Source organism: Arvicanthis niloticus, chromosome 9 (genome assembly GCF_011762505.2).
Source record: "Arvicanthis niloticus isolate mArvNil1 chromosome 9, mArvNil1.pat.X, whole genome shotgun sequence".
NCBI lineage: Eukaryota > Metazoa > Chordata > Mammalia > Rodentia > Muridae > Arvicanthis > Arvicanthis niloticus.
In genome coordinates, this window is record NC_047666.1 from 58,726,111 (window position 1) to 58,742,062 (window position 15,952).

The following is a 15,952-nucleotide window of genomic DNA, read 5'->3' on the forward strand; positions in this document are numbered from 1 at the left end:
AAAAGAACAAAAACAAAACCCCAAACAGGTTTAGCATTAATATAAACAAGCCCTTTAATATTTATTATTAAATAAGAATTGTGTGAAAACAGATTTGGGCTGAGTACGTGTATACAGGGCCTAGCAGACCACACCAATGTGCACTTTGAGTCCAGGGCTGAAACTTTTCCATTCCTAACTCATTTTAATGAATGAAAGTTTTACATTACCTATCGAGTTACAGGAATATAAATTAGGTATAGAAGTCAAATACTAATAATAACTCATAAACAATTGTGTGGTTTTACCATCTATTAAAATTGGAAGCAAATCTGAATACTATAGACATCATGGGTATCCTTGATTAGTTTTATGTAAAGAATTAAATCATGGCTAAATTAAATCAATACCTAAAAATACAGCATCTAAAATGTTTTTCAGAGTTAACCCATGCTTTGGGGTTCTATTGCCAATGCTGAGGATGGCGACTTGAACAGCTAGTATGAAGGAGCAGAAGTGCTTGGCTCGGCCCAGAAGCTCTTGGGAATTCTGTCCTAATCCCAAGCCAGGTTCATTTAGTATTTTATGAAAGTCAAGTCAGCAACTCAAATGGCAATTTAAAAAAAAGATTCTAATACAGTTATCTTCTAAATATAGTTTAAGAATTATTTTATGTGTATGTGTGTATGATCTGTATGCATGTTTGTACACCACTGGGCATGCTGGTATCCACCGAGAATTGGAGTTTGATGTCCTGGAACTGGTGTTTCCGATGATTATGAGCCGAATATGGGCACTGGGAACTGACCTAAGTCCTCAAGAAGAAGAATAAGGTTCTTAACCACTTCTCCAGCCCCCAGATGTACTACTGTGATAATGTACTCCTTAGAATGGCAGGAGAAAAATTTTAACAGGCTTTGTCTTCCATAAAGAAATCATTATGGGGGACTAGAGAGATGGCTCTGTGGTTAAGAGCACTGGCTGCTCTCCCAGAGATCCTGAGTTCAATTCCCAGCATCCACATTGTGGCTCACATCCACCTGTAATGAGATCTGGTGCCCTCTTTGGGTCTTCAGGCATACATAAAGAAATCTTTAAAAAAAAAAAAAAATGGAAGGAAGGAAGAAAGAAAGAAAAACAGAAAGAAAGACAAAAAGAAAGCAAGCATTATTATTCTGTGAAAGAAAACTCTGTGTATAATCAGGACACAGTGCTTCATAATATGCAAGCCTTGACTTGGAGCTGAGGTGTCTCAGGCAGTGTTCTATGGTATAGCACAGAAGGAAGACAACACAAGGTGAAGTACCTTTTGTCACGAGTTCAGGACCAAGGCTACAGTGCAGAGCGACCCAGAAGAACTCTACCAGAAAAACCTCAGGTTCATTCCTGTCTGACTTGAAGTTGAGTTGTGGTCATTGTATATTCAAAAAACTTTTACTATTGCCAAAATATCTGTGGTCCATACTTTTAGTTGTGAGACTCCCATATAGAATCACTATGGACTTTTTAAGAAATTTGCTGTGTGTGTGAATGTGTATTTGTGCATGTGCAGTGTATGTGCAAGTGAGTGTGTATATGTACAAGAAACTTGCTGTGTGTATTTTGAGTGTGTGTATGTGCATGTGTGGTGTGTGGGCAAGTGTGTTTGTATGTATGCACATGTGCTGGTGTGTGCCTGTGTATGAGTATATTGGCCAATGTGCGTGTGTGCATGTGTGAGTGTGTGTGTGTGGTGTGTCAGCACAGGTACTCTTATGTGTAATTGTGTGTGTGCACGCATCTATCTGTGTGTGAGTGTTTGTGAGGGAACACTGTGTGTGCTCACATGCATGCTGGAGAGATGGCTCCATGGTTAAGAGAATTGTTGCTTTTTCAGAGGAGCCAGGTTCAGTTCCCAGCACATACATCAGGTGGCTTGCCACTGCCTATAACTCAGCTCCAGGGATCCGGTTCTCTCTGGCTTCTGTAGGCCCCTGCAGGCATGCTACACATAAACTCACGTAAATAGAAGTGAATGGATCAACCTGTAACAGAAAAAAAGAGCCAGGCAGGGGTGGTGTATGCCTTTAATCCCAGCACTCAGGAGGCAGAGGCAGGTGAATCTCTGAGTTTGAGGCTGGCCTGGTCTACAATGTAAGTTCCAGGACAGCCAGGGCTACACACACACACACACACACACACACACACACACACAAAACCTGTTTTGAAAAACAAAAAGAAAACAAAAAACCCAAACAACAACAACAAAAACAAAAAAGAAAGAAAAAAAGTATCTCATGAAACAATAACAAAGGAAAGGAAAAGAAAGAAAGAAAAAGAAGTTGTGGGAGCTGGTGACATGGCTTATCAGGTATGGGTACTTGAGGCCTGAGCCTGATGACCTGAGTTCAACTCCTGGCACCCATATAAAGGTCAAAGGAGACCACTGACTCCACATAATTGTCTTCTGACCCCCCACACTTACACTGTCACATTCATGAGCCCACCCCACTTCCCATCCTCCCCTCACAAAAACACACAAATACTAACAACAATTAAAACCACAAAACAAAACTGGTGCTGGGCAATAGTGCTGCACACCTTTAATCCTAGCTCTCAGAAGACAAAGACAGGCAGATCTCTGCAAGTTCAAGGCCAGCCTGGTTTATAGCATGAGTGCCAGGACAGCCCAGGCTAACCCTGGGCTGAGAGACAAACAGAGAGAAACCCTATCTCAAAAACAACAACAAACCAAAAAAACAAACAAACAAACAAACAAAAAACCCAACAAACCCCAAAGCTATGAACTAAGCTGTAGCCTATTAAGCTTCCCGTGCATTTTGTTGTTTAACATTCTTATTTTTATTCATTTATTTACATGTGTGTACTTCTTGGTGGTGTGTATGTGTGTAGGCACCATATGCTGCAGTTCAAGTGTGGACGTCAGAGGACAGCTTGGGGGAGTTGCCTCTCTCCTTCCATCATGGGGGTTCTGGGGTTTGAACTAAGGTCATCAGGCTCTGTGGTGAGTGCCTTTACCCACTGATCCATCTCGTCAGCCTTTCCCTTTTTGAGACAAAAACCTCAAGTAGTCCACAGTGTCCTTAATTGAAGATGACCTTGAACCCCTGCTCCTCCTCCTCCTCCAACTTGAAAATACTGGGGACTTTGGGTGCAGATCAGTTGAAACTGCTTAAGCATTCACAAGCCTTGGACTCAGTTCCCAGTACTGAGTACACTGGATTTCATGGCACCTGCCTGTGATGCTCGCACCCAGGAGGTGGTAGCAGGAGGTTGATTTGGTTTTGTTAAAATTATAAATTATAATTGGACTTAAAATATTTTCCTCAAATTTTTTATAGTACTTATAACTGTGGCTTTCCTTTCCTCAGACGGTGGAATAAAGTAGGTATTGCTGAACAGACTTAACCATGTTTGGTGGAGGATTGTGATGACTTTGGAACTTTGGATTAGAAAAGCCATTGAGTGTTGAGAGCTGTGGATGCCGTTTAGGAGCTTGGGAGATGAGAATGTTGAGAGCAGTACAGGTGATGGAGGCCTGGCTTGGGAAATTTCAGAGGGAAATTTAAAGGCTCTATCAGCCTTTTAACAGCCATGTGCTGTTTTGAATTGGGATTCTGTGGTTCTGGTCAGCTGGGGCTGAAGAGTCTGCCAGGATTAACAAGAGACCAGCACAAATGAAGTGAAACCTTTGCTAAACTGGGACAATTGGTGTGGCTTGGCTGGAGCTGCGAAATTAGCTCTGATTAAGAAGAGACCAGCATCACTGAGGTGAAATTGTTTGGGAAGTGTTTTCTGAGAGCACAAAAGAAAGAAGCTGTGTTCCAGAGACAGCCAAAGTTGCACCTCGTGCTGCAGCTGGACTTGATAACGTGTAAGTAAGCGTCCCTCAGGTGGTAATGGTTTTGAAGGCATGAAGGGGTCATGGAGAGCAGCTGAGGCTTGGCACTGTGAGAGGCCAGAAGAGACCATTGGTGAAGGTCTAGCCTCAATGTCAGTAGAAGGCTCAGGACTGATGGGGTCTTACAAAGAAGTTGAGGCTTGATACCAGGAAGAACGCCTAGCCTGTAAGAGGCTATTGGTGAAACTGCAGCCTATGTTCAAAAGAAGACCTCAGCATTTTGGAAATGCCAGTACCATGGGATGGCCACCAAGAACAGCAGCAGCAGTGGAGCAGATCCAGCCCAAGCCTGAAAGACAAGCTGTGTGTGCTGCAGAGTGCAGAGCTGGAGAAGTGACCCAAGCCCTTTAGAGGAGTGCAGAAGATTGTGAGTGGATCCCAGACATTGGATGGCTGGTATTTGCTTTTGCTTTAATTTAATTATGACTATGCCCTGATTTTTCCCTCTTGAAGTAAAGTATTTGGCTTTTTTTTTTTTTTTACTTTACTGGAGCTCACAATTGAGAGATGTTGAATTTTAAAAGATTTTGTATTTTAAAGATTTCTTTATTTCATGTATGTGAGTACACTGTTGCTGTCTTCAGACACACCAGAAGAGGGCATCGGACCTCGTTACAGGTGGTTGTAAGCCACCATGTGGTTGTTGGGAATTGAACTTAGGACCTTTGGATGAGCAGTCAGTGCTCTTAACTGCTGAACCATCTCTCCAGCCCAAGACTTTGGATTTTAAAAGGACTGAAATTTCGATGTATTTGAATTTGTAAAGATTATGAGATTTTTAAAGTTTTTGTTGTTGTTTTGAGACAAGGTTTTTCTGTGTAGTCCTGGCTGTCCTGGAACTCACTCAGGCTGGCCTCAAACTCACAGAGCTCCTCTTTGCCTCTGCCTCCCTAAACTTGGGATTAAAGGCATGGTGGGGCATAGCATAAGGAAAGTTCTTATGTTTTATCAGGTGGAACACCTGGGTGGGTTCATATCTGTATGGTTAAGCAGATACCTTATTTTGATGAAGAATAAGTTTTTTCCCTGGGACCCACATGGTGGGAAGATAGAGACAAGTCCTGAAAGTTTATCTCTGAACTCCACATGCAAGCCATGGTGTACAGGCAGTGTCACTGCCACACATATAACTAACTAGATAGACACACACACACACACACACACCCCAAAAGGAGTTTTAAGGAAATGTGACAAAAGATAATTCTTGGTTTTGGATGGCTGAACATTCTATACAATTATCTAAAATGTAGATTCTAAATTATTCTGTTAATTTGTGACAAGATCTCTCTGTATAGCCCAGGTTGGCCTTGAACTCAAAATTGTAGAAGCTATTCTGAAATGGGTGGCTGTGGTTAGCCTCAAAGCAGACCTCTGTTGCCTTTGATCAGGGCCACAGATTGTCTAACAAATCTTAGTTGCCTGCAAACTTGTGCCTTTTAAAAAGTTCCTTGTTTTAATGAACAGAACAGGATCAAGCTGTCAGAAACCTGTCTCATGATCTATGCCTGCTATGCACAGATAATCTCTTGCTGAGACTACCTCTTGAGAATAACAGGTTGTCAAACTCGGTGGTAAATGCTTTTCTGTTTGAGCTATCTTGCCAGCCCAAGACTTCTTGCTTATTCCTGTGTTCAGAGAGGAGGTCTTTCTGCCTCTGAATTCCTGGCTGAAGTGTTCTTTCTGCACATATAACTGTGCTCACTGTAAGCAAGGGACAGTAAAGAATCATGGCTATTCCATGATTAGGGGTAAGAGCATCTGGGAGAGTCCAGAGCTGAGAGAAAAAGAAGCAGACGATGTGGTCAGGGCTAGGGAAGCAGGCATGGAAAAATCATGGCAGTTAACAGGAGGATGAGCAGCTGGCAGTGAACTAAAGCCACTTGGGAACTTAGGAGGGGGTGAGAAGGACCAGGGTGTTAGCTAGTGTGGACTTGGAGATGTAAAACAAGTTTGCATGGAGATTTAGAGGCCTGGACGTCAGCATGGGCTTTGATATACAACCAGAGGACTATGTCAATGGGGAGACACAGGTCCCTTGTACCAGAGGCAGGGGAGTAACCCCTTTTGGCATTGGAAACCTTTCCCACAAGTTCCTGAGGAATTCTGCCTTTAAGGCCAGAAGTATGTCTACAGTTCTAGCCTGGGCTGAGTCAAGACTCTCATTTCTGGACACATGCACTTTCTGAAATCTAACACTTGCCTCTTTATTTTAAAAGTAAATTAAGTTAGGGGTCGTATCCCACACCTGTAATCCCAGCACTTGGCAGTGGAGTCACTTTCAGCCACATAACATAGTAAATTCAAGGCCAGTCTGTGCTTCAGGGGACCTACCCTAAATAAATAGCCAGGCATGGTGGTGTTCACCTGTAATCTCAACATTGAGATGGCTGAGGCAGAAAGACCTCAAGTTCAAACCCAACCCGGGCTACTTAGAGTTCTAGGTTACATTGAGAAACTTAACAAACTTAACCCGCCCCCTCCCCCCCCCCAATTGGCATGGTAGCACATGCTAATCTTGGCACTAGGAAAATTGAAGTAAGACGATGAGTTCCAGGAACCTGGGCTACATAAAATTAAATTGAATTGCAGATTTGCTATCTGTCCCCTTTGCACAGCCTCCTCCCCAGTGTTAAGGCATAGAAACTAGTTGGGCAGTCATCTGCTGATTCACCAAGGAGCAGGCCAAGTCTTGTCAGATAAGGGTGAGGTACCTTGGCAGAGATAATCTCTGGAGTTAGCAAACTTTGTTAGTACAGCCCTCCCTTGGTATCTATGAAGACTGCTTCCAGGATTCCTGTCAAATACCAGAATACATGGATATTGAGGGTCTTTATGTGACAGCAAGGTATTTACATATAGTCTACATCCATCCGTCACACCCTCCCACGTGCCTTCAGCAATCTCTACATTTAATTCCAATTACAATGTAAGTGCTAAGCAAGTACTTTTTGTGTTAGATTGTTCAGAGAACAGTGACATGAGAAGTCTACATAATTCAGGTGTGGTGACTTAAATGGCATTAGACTGGTAAATTGCCATGTGCTACTTAAGCTTGTTGAGAGGGGGCTCTGAAAATAAAGGGGGCCCTCCTCTCAGAATGCAGCATGTTTACTGCAGGTGTTCTTCAAAATAGCCTTTTCTTCAGCAGGCTGGTCCCCTAACTCTGTGACATGGAAGGGAGCGCTCGCTCAGTAAAACATTATGTCCCTAGGAACAGCTGGAAGGTAAACCATTCCAATGGATGTTAATGTTATTTTTCCCATCATTTAAAACACCTGCAGTAGGTACTGAGGCTGGACATTCAGCCGTGGGTAGCTCATCTGTGAAGGGAAATCTGGGAATTCCAGCTGACTGCCTCGACTTTCCCAGTTTCTGCTGGTTGCTTGTGGGTCTTGATTTGATGAATTACCTTTGTTTACTTTCTCAATCGTGTTACCTCAGTTGTCCCTTGATGGATGCTATAAACTACTGATTTAATGACATTTTAATATCTATCTGCTACTTGCTATTTATTCATTTGTTATAGACTTAATAAACTCACTCCTTTGACACTGAAAGCAGAGTTGCCACAGATCATTCAAGAGGCAGTACAGAACGGGTGCATACTCTTATGATCCTAACACTTGGGGGAAGGGGAGCCAGTGATTTAGAAGGTTCCGTGACAGCTTGGTTTAAATAAGAGTATCTCAGAGAAGTGTTTTGATTTGTTTTAAATCTAAGGGCATACTAAACATGTAAGTATTTACCAACTCACGGCTTCCTAAATCTAGTATCTTTTGATATCACCTTCAGTATTGTAGAGAAACTATTTAAAACAAAATTTCAGATGAATTTTAAGAAAGAAGTCTACTCTGTGTAACCTTAAATTGTCTTCCTCACAAACTGCTGGCCTAAATTCCTGTCAGGTTAGTCACAAAAGGTGCATGCTCTTTTCTTACCCGTACCCAAGCTGGTGGACTAGGAACAAGTCAGACAAACAGACAAACCCACTTCTAATCAAGCCAGGTCTCCGTAGTCTAGGCTGGCTTAGAACTTGTATGTAGCTGCAGATGATGTTGAACTTGTAATCTTCTGGCTCACTTCCAAGTCCTGCTCTTTCTAAGGACTCTAAGGGTTTGATTCTCAGCGCCCCCATGGCAGCTCATGAACATTGGTAACTCCAGTTCCAGGTGATCTAACCTCCTCTTCTGATCTTTTCAGACACTAGGTACCCACATGGCACACGAAACACCCATATATGTTGTGGCCTTTACTCTGCCTCAACGTTTTGGGGCTAAGTGCTCTGGTCAAGAGAGAGAGTGGGACTGCAGGGGCAGGAGACTCGAAGAATGGAGACAAGACAAAGGTTCTGATCAAGTCTCTAGTCTCATACCAAGTCTACTTTATTGAAGGGAATTCTGAGGTATTTATACGCTTTTGCCACGTGCCTTGCAGGCACGTGGATACCACGTGCCTTGCAGGTGTTGATATGACGTAAGCCTTACAGGCATCTATGTGGATAGCACGTGCACTGTGTGCCTTGCAGGCATATATGGCCTGGATAGCACGTGGACAGCACGTGAACTGCATGCCTTGCAGGTGTGGCTACCACGTGCGCCTTGCAGCTGGGGGCAGTAAACAGCAACACAAAATATGTGGGATATCAGAGTGTGCTTCAGCTGTTGTAGGCTATTGAAAACCAAATCTCTTATTAGGGTATATGGTTCTAGATGGCTGCAAAGATAATCTAGCCGATTTCTGCTAAAAGTCAGCTCCCAACACATATACATAAAATAAAAATAAATAGAAACATTCAAAAGAATTAGGATCGTAGTTCGTTGTAGATTGTGTGCCTCGAGTTCTAGAGTTCTATCCCCAGCAACACAAGCAATACTAGCCTGTGACCAAAGCACTCAGGAGGCAGAGGCAGGATGAGAGATTCAAGGTCTTCTAGGATGCAGAGCAAATTTGAGGTCAGTATGGAATACTGTCCCAAAATAACAAAAGCATACAATGAAGTGGAATTCGGGATATTTGTAACTGTGCCACCATTATCACTATAAATTTTAAACATTTTCATCACTCTCCCAAACAGACACTGGCCGCAGTCACTTCCTATCAGTTTGTATTGATTGTTTTGCTTTGAAATGTGTGTGTATGGGAGGTGGGCTTGGGCAGTGTGGTCAGAGAAATCTGCTTGCTAGATGGTTTTCTTCTATCATCATTAGGCTTACAACCTTTGCAATCTCAGCCATCTTGATGGCCCCCAGTCAGTTTGCAATCAATCTTTTATTATTTTTATTTTTAAAGATAGGATTCACTATGTAGCCTTGACTGCCTGAAAATAGCTCTGGAGACCAGGCCAGACTCCAATTTATGGTAATCCTCCTGCCTCAGCCTTCTGAGTGTTGGGATTACCGGCCTGTACTGATCTGATCTGACTGCTTGTAACTGCCTTCTAACTCCTAATCTTCTGTGCTGTCCCTGTGTTACTTCATCTCAAGAACACGGGCTGAAACACAAGCTGGCTAATGCAGGGTGTTCATCTTGCCTAGATATCTTGACCTTTTTACACGACTGTCATCTAAAAAGTTCTTGCTGGACAGCTAGATAACCTGGTTACACACATCCTTCATGTTTTAAGTAAACTTTTTTTTTTTTTCCCTTTCGGGTGGGAGGCATTCAGTTTATCTTGGACTACAGGTTGGACATGCTTTCGTGGAGTCAAGAAACAAACCTAAGTACAAACTATAGTCCAGGCAGCTTGTCAGGCAGTGGGAGTAAAAATGGATTACTACTATAAGATTTCCTGTATCACCATGGTGCTGAGTTGTCTCTACCTAGTCATTCATTCCACCCTGACTTTAAGTTGCTTTTCTAACTTTCAGGACAACCTCCTCACATGTGGCTGCGAACCAAAACCTGGCAGCGCAGGGAAGTGCAGTCTTGACTGTCAACCTGAGGTCTTTAGCACTCTAGGAATGCACAAGTCTCCAGAACTGAGCATCTGAGATGCCATCAGCTTCTTGTCCCACCCAGGGGTGAGCAGGCGGGCAGTGTCTACCTCATCTTCCTTCGCCCTACCAAGTACCGGAAATGACTTGGTGAGGATATTTGTGAAGTCCAGGAATCTAGGATTTGAGAGGCTCTTGGAAAGAAAGGCAAAGGACAGCTTCGTACACAGGTCACGCCTGCGCAAACTGACCAGCAGGTCAGTGACCCTGCTTCGTTTCCAGCTAATGGATCCGCCTGCGGCCCGGCCCCACCCCCACGGCCAGGCCCCGCCCCCACGGCGCCGTGACGGAAGCGCGCCAGGGTGACCTCACCGTCCAACATGGCGGCGGCGGTAGATTAGGTCCGCGGGTCGAAGCAGCCACCGCCGCTCCCGCACCTTGTAGGAAGCACCTGCTGTCACCGCCGTCTCCTTCGTCCCTTCTGGGGCAGGGCCGGAGCCAGGTGAGGCGAGTGGGATTCCGGGGAGGCCCTGGTGGGTGGCGGAACGGTTTCCACCCGTTGAGGAAGGGGGTCTTCGAGACCACCGAGCTGACCACCGAGCTGCCCAGGGCGCTGGAGAGACCGGCGGGAGGGAGGAGGACCGAGCTGCTCTGCCGAGGCATCTCGGAACTTCTAGGGGCTCTCTGGGGGCTAATCCGACCTATCTAGTGTGCCCCCTCGCCGGGCGGCTTTTGAACAGGCTGTGTGGCTGCCTGAGGAGCTGGGACTCACCCTTGCTCTACATTCTATTCTTCACACAGATCTCGGCTTTGCGAACCAGGGTCTGTTTTGGGGGGCTAGACTAGGAAGCGTGGATTCTTGCTTGGAGGAGGGAAGCGTGTGCCATTCACCTCGAACGATTATAGCTTTGCTAGTGGTGTCTTGTCACAGTGTTAAGGCTTGTTTCTCAGTCTTAGCACTGCCGATTTGACACCCATTCCTGTCCCCACTCCACCCCCGCCCCCAAGACCAAATAAAACCAACTAGGTCTTCTTACCCCATGAAGGCGATACCTTTCACAGTAATTCGTTCTTGTTTTTTCCTTTTTAAAAGCCCTCTTCACCTTCCCATGAGATCCCACATTTCTTGTCTTTGCGTTATAGTACTGTGAAGGAGGAAGCCTAGGCTTTCTAAGTTGGGGATTTTACTTAGGGGTAAAAACTGAAGGGATCTGCCCAGAAATTCACATGCTTTTGATTGATAGCTCTGTTAAGCAATTCACCATTCCCATGCATGCACAAGTGTTCATCTAAGAGGTCTGTTTTATTCTGTGTTTAAAAGTTTTGAGCCATGCTGATAGGCCCCTCTTCTTTCTGACATTAAAAAAAAAAAGTTTTTGCAAAGTTTCCAATATTCCTCTTGGAGGCTTGGTATAAACCAGACTGTTGATGTTCTCTGCCCTAACTTGTGTGACCTTAAAATGAATTGCCACACCCTTGAAATACCTTTCTTCCATTTTAACACATAAAAAGTTGGGCAAGTGTGTGGGTAGTGAACCACTTATATTTCATATACACAGTTGGATAAATGTATCCTGGATGTTTATAACAGGAAATTGAAAACATTTAAGCAGTTTTTCTACAAAGTCTCTTGGCTCTGGATGATTAGGTACTATTCTAAACTATTCTAAAAATTTTTTCAGACAGTTTATAGTCCTTAAAATAACATTTATTTTGGTTTATATTTTGCTCTCCTATATCCTAAATTGGCCTTGAACTCAGATCCTACTTTTTCTACCTCCCTTGTGTAGAGATCCAGGAGTACTTAACCATGACTGTCCCTTTAAAATATTAAAAATATTAAATTTATTATTGTGGGTGTAATTGTATGTTTGGATACAGGTGCGTGTAGGGCAGTAGGCAACTTTGTTTTATTTTGGGGAGGTCAGGGTCTTCATATATATAGTCCTGGTTGTCCTAGAGTTTCCTATATGGACCAGGATAGTCTCAAACTCATAGACTTCCACCTGCCTCCACTTTCCAAGGCCTTGACACCATGCAAGGCTAGAGGGCAACTTTAGGAGTCAGTTTTCTCTTTCCATCTTTCCATGGTTCTAGGAATTAAACTCAAGTTGCTTTTACCTGCTGAACCATTTTGTCAGCCCTGTTTTGAAACAGTCTCAGTGGTCCAAGCTGGCCTTGAACCTACAGTTAGTCTCCCCAGTGCTAGGATTCCAGATGGAAACTGCCACCACACCTATCTTAAAATGGCCTGTGTCTTATGTTCAGGAGTATACCCTGAAATTGAATGTAGCAAAATAAGTCCAACCATTGTCTAAAGTATTATTATTTGACAAATTTATATAGTTATATAGTATATTTTTGTCCTTTTTACCCCACTCCCATTAACCTCTCCCATTGTCTCATTGCCTTTACCAAACACCTTCAATTTGTAAAAGGAAACAGTGACACTGGGCACTCTGTAAATCTAATATAGGGGAGGCCGGGTAAGATGGCTAGGAGGCCGTCCTGGGCTAAACGTGAGACTGTCTTAACTTTGGGAGGGGCCCTGGAAAGGTGGCTCAGTGGTTATTCATGAGCATGCACTGCTCTTCCTGAGGACCTGAGTTTGATTCCCTGCACCCACATCAGACAGCTTACAACTGCCTATAACCCCAGCTCCAGGGAGCTCTCAGACCTCTGACCTCTGTGGGCACTTGACTGCATTTATGTGCACATACCTACCTATACATAATTAAAATAATAAAAAATGTTAAAAGTAAATCATGTCTTAAACCTTAAGAAAAAAAAACAACAAAAAGTGCTCATTAATACACTTTAAACACCCTTGCTCCCTCACCCCTGCTCCCTTTTCTCTCTCTCTCTCTCTCTCTCTCTCTCTCTCTCTCTCTCTCTTTCTTTCTTTTTTGACAGGATTTCTTTATGTAGCTTTGGCTGTCCTGAATTAGCTCTGTAGACCAGTGTAGACCAGGTTTTCCTCAGACTCAGAAAACTCCTCTTGCCTCTGCCTCCAGAGTGCTGGGATTAAAGGTGTATACCATCACAGCCTGGCAAAATTTTTCTTTTTTTAATGACAGGGTTTTATATGTCTGAAGTTGTCAGAGGATAACTTGTAGCAGTCTTCTCTCCTTCTACTATGTCGGTTCTGAGTTGGTTAGACTTGGCAGCAAATGGCTTGATTTATGCTGGAGCCATCTTACTACACTGCCCAAAACAGTTTTTTTTTTTTTTTTTTTTTTGCAATTTTTCTTATGAAATATTTCTTATGAAATAAATATTTAGTATTTTCATTGTCTTTTCTCAGTTTTCAGACATCATTTTAAGTCCTCTCTCATTCCAAATAAATGAAGTTATCACCAAGATTTTAAAAAATTATTTTTAGATGTATTTATTTTGTTCTGTATGAGTGGATGTGCACCCTGTGGATGCATGGTGTCTGTAGCGGTCAAGACGGGGAACACCTCCTGGAACAGGAGTTAGGGGTGGTTGTGAACCACCATGTGGGTGCTGGGAACCAAACTCAGGTCCTCTGCAAGAGCAGCAGGTGCTCTTAACCTCTGAGCCATCTCCAGACCTCACCCCAAGAACTTTAAGGCAGGTTTTCCTGTATCCCTTGTCTGGTCTTGAACTGTGATCTTCCTGTCTCAGCCTCCCAAGTGCTGAGATTACAGGCCTGTACCACCCAAATCTGGCTCAAGAATACTATTTTAGGAGTTGGTTTTTATGTTAGGGGTCAGATCCACTGACCTTTGTATGTAGAGCCCTCACTAACCTACACCCCAGGCACTTTTGTTGTTTGCTTTGTGTTTTTGTGGTGCCCAGCTTGGTTTTTGTGGTACCCGGGTTTTCAGGCTTTTATAGGCTCTACTGCTGGGCTACACTCCTAGCCCAGTAGTAACTGATCCATATAGGTATATATTTGCTGTTTTTGTTTTTATGAGACAAAGTCTCACTCTGTAGCCAAGCTAGTCTGGAACTCACCGTGTAGCCCGATCTGGCCTCAACTTGGTGGCAATGGTGCTTCAGCCTTTGAGTTGTGTTGCAAGCAGTTCCTTGTTTAGTAGCTTCATGGAGATATACTTTACTATACTGTTCAGTCATGTAAATTAACGGCATGTAAGTTACATTCAGAATTGTGCAACCATCCGAGTTTTCATCACTTCTAAAGAACCCTCATACCACTTGGCAATGGTATTGTTCCTGTTAGTTTTTGAGAGAAATCTCTTCGTAGTCTAGGCTTGAATTTTGATACATTAGCCACAGTTTGGTTGTTAGGATTGTAGGCCTACGCCATCATGCTTGGCAGTAACCATTTTTTAATCTTTGTCATTTTTTCTCTTCTTCCTTCTCTTCCCTTTTCCTCTTCCTCATCTTTTTTTGAAGGAGGGGTTTCAAGACAGGGTTTTTCCGTGTAGCCCCGGCTGCCCTGCAACTCAGTAGATCTGGCTGGCTCCAAAGTCACAGAGATCACCTGCCTCTGCCTCTGCCTCTGCCTCTGCCTCTGCCTCTGCCTCCTGAGTGCTAAGATTAAAGGTGTGAGCCACCGTGCCTGGCTGAACAATGTCTTAAGCTCATATCGGGTGAACCTCATATTTCATCTTCCCCAAGTAGCTAGACAATATAGGTTCATATCACAATATCTAACTTATGTGGCTTATTTTAAAGATTATTTTAAATTATGTGTATCTCTGTGTCGGGTATGTACCTGGCTGAGGAGGCAGAGATGTTGAATTTCCTGGGGTTGGGATGTGAGCAATGTTGCATGTGGACTGACAGACATGGTGCTGGGATTTGAACGTGCTCTTCTGGAAGCGTAGTACATGCTCTTAACTCTGAAGCGTTCTCTTGAGCATACCCCTCCCCGTATTTTATTTAAAGCAATTTAAAGTTGCTTCCTTTTTGTCTAAAGCATAAAGTGATCTTGAACATTCATGTATAAATTGTAGGTAGCCATGTTTACATTTCTCTAGCATGTACCTAGAGGTGGAACAATATATTTCTGAATTTTGTTTTGCTTTTATATGAGAAGCTTAACATACTGATGGTGACAGTCAGAATCTGTGTGTAAGGGGGAGGGTTTCATATTAGGAATTCCCCTATGAGTGCATTATCTGTGAGTGCCAACTGCTGAGTGAAGATATTTTTGGGCAGTTGTTAGCGCAGGATTGAACCAGAATGTTCCATTACGCATGTTTTAACTGGAAAGGGACAATCAACACTAGACTAATAATAATGTCTGCTGAATTCTTAAGTTGACACTTTATTCTGCAGCAGTACAGCTGGTTAGGATAGTTTTTACACTTTTACAAATTTAATTTTGTGTGTATATGTGTAGGTACATGTGTGTATGTGAGTATTATTGCATGTGCATCTGCATATGGAGGCCAGAATTTAACCTTAGGTTGGTGTTCTTCAGGAGTATTGCATTCATCTCTCTCTCTCTCTCTCTCTCTCTCTCTCTCTCTCTCTCTCTCTCCATCTCCCCCCCTCTCTCCCTCTTTCCCTCTCTCCCTCTCCTTCCCTCTCCTTCCCCCTCTCCCTCTTCTTCCCTCTCCCTCCTTCTCTCTCTCTCTCTCTCTCTCTCTCTCTCTCTCTCTCTCTCTCTCTCTCTCTCTCTCTGTGTGTGTGTGTGTGTGTATGCACAATCATGTGGATTCTGGGTTTTCAAATCTAGGTCTTAATACAGCAAGTACCTTTACCTATCTCCCCAGCCTATACTGACCCTGGAATTTGCCATTTGTTTGAATTTAAGATCATAGCTAGAAAGCTTGAGTGTTGTAGCACATGCCTGTTATCTGAGCTCCTGGGAGCTGGAGTCAGGAGTATAACTGCAAGTTCAAGACCAGCCTAGGCAACGTAACAAGTTTCAGGTCTATGACATTACAGGACCTTTTGTCCAAAAGAAAAACACTCAAACAGAGGATCATACATGAACTTGGGATAGCGTGCTCACCATATTGAGGCCCTCTGTTCATACGTGAACTTGGGATAGCATGCTCACCATATGTGAGGCCATCTGTTTGAGCCCCAGCACAGCTCTTGCTGTAGACAGAAAGCTATGTGCACATTCAAACACTTGGTTTTTGTTTGTTTGGAGACAGGTTCTCACTGTGTAGCTCTGGCCAGCCTGGATGTTGCT

General features: G+C 43.5%; 1 protein-coding gene across 1 annotated transcript in view; it reads left to right on the top strand.

The window, feature by feature from the left end:
- Positions 1 to 10,155: 10,155 nt before the first annotated feature.
- Positions 10,156 to 15,952, top strand: part of Bcl2l13 (BCL2 like 13) — a 55,086-nt gene continuing 49,289 nt past the window's right edge. Inside the window, exon 1 of the mRNA XM_034511907.2 lies at positions 10,156 to 10,315. The gene's annotated coding sequence lies outside the window, so the exon portion shown is untranslated. The remainder of the gene's footprint in view (positions 10,316 to 15,952) is intronic.